Source organism: Poecilia reticulata, linkage group LG10 (genome assembly GCF_000633615.1).
Source record: "Poecilia reticulata strain Guanapo linkage group LG10, Guppy_female_1.0+MT, whole genome shotgun sequence".
Taxonomy (NCBI): domain Eukaryota; kingdom Metazoa; phylum Chordata; class Actinopteri; order Cyprinodontiformes; family Poeciliidae; genus Poecilia; species Poecilia reticulata.
This window is the reverse complement of record NC_024340.1, coordinates 26,145,609-26,150,767: the sequence shown is the minus strand read 5'-3', so window position 1 is coordinate 26,150,767 and position 5,159 is coordinate 26,145,609. Positions and strand designations below refer to the sequence as shown.

Here is a 5,159-nt window from a genome sequence, read left to right as displayed (position 1 = left end):
TATATTAAATGGTGGAACACCTGAGCTAAGAAAAATGCTACAAATCTTTAGATAATTTCATTCCTATGAGCTTCTACTGATTGAAGTAACCTAAATGCTTACTGCAGTGGTTTACTGAGCACAACAGGGATCTAATAAGCTTCAATTGCTTTGGTGACCCCTCTAAATCCATAGGGATTGACCGCCAATAGCTGCACATAAAACAGCATACAGGGAGGTGAGTGCAGCTCCGGAGAGCACAGGCTGTTTCCATGGAGTCAAAGCTCCTATTGGGAGGTAATTAGATGCCTGTTGTGTCTCTACTGTGACGCCCCCTCCTCTCTCTTTGTGTTTCCCCAGAATCCCTTGTTTGCCCTCCGTCTTTCGCTCTCCTTCTCTTTGCGTCTCTCATGACAGAACGATTCCAGACGCGAAGTCCATCTGCCGCGACCCGTCGGCGAGATCAGCCCCGTCGTCCCTGTGTCAGAGGCAAAGCTGTCATGGAGCCAAAGCCCATTTGAAGGCCTGTCAGAGGCACAAGCCATCACAGTGCTGGGCCTCTTACTCTGTCAACCTTTGTACAAGTTCACAAGCGTTGTGGTGAGAGAGCGAAAAAGAAAAAAAAAAAATACACGAGGAAAAGGTAAATGATGCAAAATCACAGGTTTTTCCAGAGGTTTGAACTGCGACAAGTTATTTTTTAGCACTTCCATGTTAAAGATAACCAGCCTCATAAAAATATTAATTTATGACACAACAACTAAACATTAATGGCTGTTGTGATTGTTGAATATATTTACATTAAGGTCGAAAGCAAAATAGTTGCTGCTTTGGTAAAGTCACCCCATTTCCCTAAACTTGCATCACAAAACACACTGGGACGTCCTTTGATTTGAGCATCAAAATATCAGCGGTCTTGCCAAATGTTACTGGGATGGTGATAAAATTAGAGATCAGCTAGCAGATAAGACCTAAAAACACACTTTTGATGCACAAGCTGCTCCGGAGGGGAAAGGACTCACTCAGTGTCAGGTATTTTTAATATCAATAAGGTGTTTAAAAATACATTTAGAGGAAGCACAAAAAACTGCTAGATGGCTTTTTACAGTCACAGACATCTCTGTTCATCTATATTCCAGCTGTGAGAGAATAAGATTTTCAGAAGATAACAGGAAGGCGGATGTTATTCAAACAAAGTTGCTCTGTTTTATGCTTTCCAGCCCTCAGCCTCTTTTGTCATCCAACATACTTGCTTTAGGAAAGTCAGCGTTAAGGTACGGAGCTTCACTCTAGAAAATACTCATACACACTACTGTTTTAGTAATGCTAGCTCACTAATCACTAGTATAAGATGTTAAAGCCGATTTAAGATGTCAATACTGTACATTTTTTTATGTTATAAAACTTTAGTAGGGCTATGTCAGGGTTTTCCTGCAGAAAACGTGCTAAGCCCGGTGCTCGGGGCAATAGGGCAGTCATCCAGCTGGCCACCATGTTTTTGAGTTAAAAAATGTTTAAATTGACAAGAAATTTGAAAATATTACTCAATAGTTATACATTTTTGGAAGACTGGAAAATTAATACTTAAACACCAACTATATAGTCTTAAAAAAGGCAATAATAAAAAAAAAAACCTAAGACAAATTAACAATGCAAAGCCTGGTTGGGGGGACAAGTAAAGCCTGGTGGCCCGCCAGGCTTATAATACACTGAGGGAAACCCTATAGTGACTGCTCTCTCTCACTTGGTATGACATCATTTCTACTCTTAAGAAATAAATTTAGTAATTACTAAGGCAAGCTGGAAAAATTATATTTTAATACTGTTATTATATCTACTTAATACTGTAGTTCTTAAAGAAACAGTTTAAAAAAAAAAATCTAAGATCTGAATTGAAACACATCATGCTTTCAGAGCAGAACAGTGAGATTTCTTTTGGCAAACACAAAACTCCTTCCCCGTACAGACACAGCTATAAACCCCCTGATGACAATAAAACTGTTATCTCTACCTGACAAACAGCTTCTGGGTTTACCTCCACATTAATCTGCCCTAAAGTGATCTTCAAAGATTGGCCTCACTCTCCAAAAAAACGTCCCTCTTTCACACCCTCACCCACCGGGCCGCGCTCATCCCCTGCAGACCCAACTGCTGCTTGTACCTGCTGCGTTCTTGTTACCGCTGACTTCTGACCGACCCCTGCTTCCAGTGGCTCGTACCTGCATGACTCCCTGTCTTCAGCACCGCCGGAGCAAGCTGTCTCTTTTAATTCATGTCTGTTCTTGCTGCTTAGGGAAGCAGGCTTTCATGGTCGGAGCGCAGACAAGGTCAACTGAAGCGGTGAACCCAGAAGAGCCCGAACAAAGAGCTGCTTGATCAGTGGAGAGCAGAAGACGACGATGATGCGACAGGAGCGGCGCATGATTTCATTTTAATCATCCCAAACAAGCATCACATGTAATTCTGTTCAGTGTTATTTATGTACGAGCAAAACACTCTAAACGGGCCCTCAAACAGCAAGAAGACATGGTGCAGAGACTTTGGCTGTGGGTGTGCATTGCAAGTTCCAACAGCCGAAGTAACATTAGGAGCAATCTGGATAAAAACAAAAAACAAAAAAAAAACATGTTTCCACCTGACTCTTCTTTGGACATAGCTGCTTTCATTTTCATTCACTTTGCAGTAAGCTGTGAAAGGCAGATGATAAATGCTCTATAAGCTGCTCCTGCATCACTGGGTGGTGAAAAGGCTGAGATCCTCCAGTAGAGCATGCAGAGGAGGAATGCACACGACTCCTAGAACAGAGACGCATGCAGCACCCGCTTAGTGCATCATGTCCCCTTGTTAGCAAGTGTGTCCTTTGCAGATTTCCCAGTAAATAAACACAGAGTTGGAACTTTACTCTCGTGTGAACCAAGCAACCATGCATCTCTTGTATCAGAAGGAGACAATGCATTCAACAGTGGTGCTCAACTGGTGGTCCCTGGGTCGCACAGCTCAGTCCATCTGCCCAGGAAGTGTTAAATTATTAACACCTCCCGCAATCTGAAACCGGAATAAGTCGCACCCCGTCAATGACAGCAACGCCTCGGTCAGTCAGAGTGAGTGCAACTGAAGCAGCTTAACCCAGATGCTGCCATACACGAGCATAAGAAACATGCAGCTCCAGCAAAAAGGTCTTGTTTATCAGATCAGTACCATACAATAAACCACAGACCAGAAGCTTCAGACCAAAGCTTTACCATATTGGCAGATCTCTGCTCTATCTGATCGGAAAGTTTTGGTACACTTGTTTTGCAACTTAAGTGCAGAGAGTGTGTTACTTAGTGAAACATTTGCTTTAAGTTTGTGCCTCATGTAGTGAGATAAAATGCACTATTTCTATTACCAATACTGCTTTCTGTTTTGGTAAGGCAAGCAATTAACCTGTGCTATTTTGCCAATTATTTTTAGTATTTCCTCAGTTTGTTTTTGTTTTTTTTTTTACCTTAGAGCAAATGATAAATTCTGAAGACTGGTGGGGTTGACATTAATGCCAATAAGATAAAAAAAATAAATAACAATAGTGTTATTACGTGTATTTTTACTCATAATAATTTGGCAGCAGGGCGCACAAACAGCCCCATACCGTCTACATACATTTTAATTTACAAATAAGAATAAATAAAGAGAGAATTTTGCTTTGTACAATGTGAACCCAGACCTGAATCCCCAGCAGAATAACATGTGACATCTGTTGAACTTGCGTATTTCGGCTATATTGTTTTTGTGGTCAGTCATGCTGTTTGTTCTTATATAAATGTATTAGAGGTAGAACGATGACTCGCTGGATCCTCTACTTTAAACAGGCTTGCACGCCGCTGACTCACGGTTCACCGTGTTTTTTTTTTCCACGGTAGTAAAGTGATGCAAGGCGCGCCACATTATTTACGGCAGAATGACTGATGAGCTCATGCATAGTGTGTCTAGTAAAGTTTCGGTCGCGAAAACACGGCGATTCATCCACAATGTTACCACCTCATAAACACATGCACTAATACACAACACAGGCTGTGGGCGTGAGCGCAATCTTAATATGCTAATATGGTTAGTTGTTGGCGCTCTCCCAGTATACTCACCACAGTACTAAACTGGGATCTCCATCCCCGATCCGACTTGTATCCAAAGTAAAAATCAGTAGATCTGCCGTGACAGAAATCCCCAAATTAATCGGTGATCGATGAGTTTATTCAGCCGGCATGAGTGGGAGAAGTAGAGTCCAGAAGCACCGCCGCCGGCTTGATAAAAGTGCAGCAGATGACAGCTGGTAAGAGGTCCTGGTTCTGGACGGATTTGATCAGCGGACAGGGACAGATGCTCTGAACCCGGGCACAGCGCGTCCCTGACGGAAAGCTGACCCTCCCGTTCTGCGCCACGGAGACACGGAGGACTGTAAGGTGCACCCGTACGTCCTCTAAGCCAAGTGGGTGAAGCACAGCGGAGGAGAGGGAGGACTACTCACACAGGCGTCAAGCTGCTGAAATTATACGGCTTCCTCTTTAGATTTTCAAAATAAAATACCAAAATTATTTTATTGAGTACGTGTCAGAAGGACCAGTTCATGAGCTGGATGACTGAGGAGCTTTCTTTTTTCTGTGGCTATCCTCGAAGATGCAGAAAAGTGAGACAGTAATGCCGCATTTATTTTTTCGGACATCCTCACTAAAAATGTTTCACAATATTCTGATACTGCTGCTACTGAGCCTGGAAGCCATACATACATCCTGTCACTATAACGCCATACAGTCCCTCTGAAAAGTATTCACCCCCTTGCAAATGTTTTAAAATTAATAATATTGTAATTGTACTATTATAGTATTATTTTTAATAATAATATATTATTATTTTTAATAATAATATAATAGGTTCAGAAATACTGAACCTAATTTCTACTGCAATAGGATTTGACTTTTTGACAAAATGGCTAAGTAGAAATGTAGAGCATTTATTAAATTACATATATATATAAAAAAAAAAAAAAAATTCCCTTCTCACCCTCCGCGGGTGGTCTGTTTCATCCTCTGAGCTCGGGTCCTCTAYCMGAGGCCTGGGAGCTTGAGGGTTCTGCGCAGTATCTTGGCTGTGCCTAGAACTGCACATTTCTGGACTGAGATGTCTGATGTTGTTCCTGGGATCTGTTT

General features: G+C 41.9%; 1 protein-coding gene across 1 annotated transcript in view; it reads right to left on the bottom strand.

Moving 5' to 3' along the window:
• Positions 1–4,450, bottom strand: part of LOC103471251 (ras-GEF domain-containing family member 1C) — a 26,278-nt gene extending 21,828 nt beyond the window's left edge. Inside the window, exon 1 of the mRNA XM_008420127.2 lies at positions 4,098–4,450. The gene's annotated coding sequence lies outside the window, so the exon portion shown is untranslated. The remainder of the gene's footprint in view (positions 1–4,097) is intronic.
• Between the last annotated feature and the right edge of the window lie 709 nt (positions 4,451–5,159).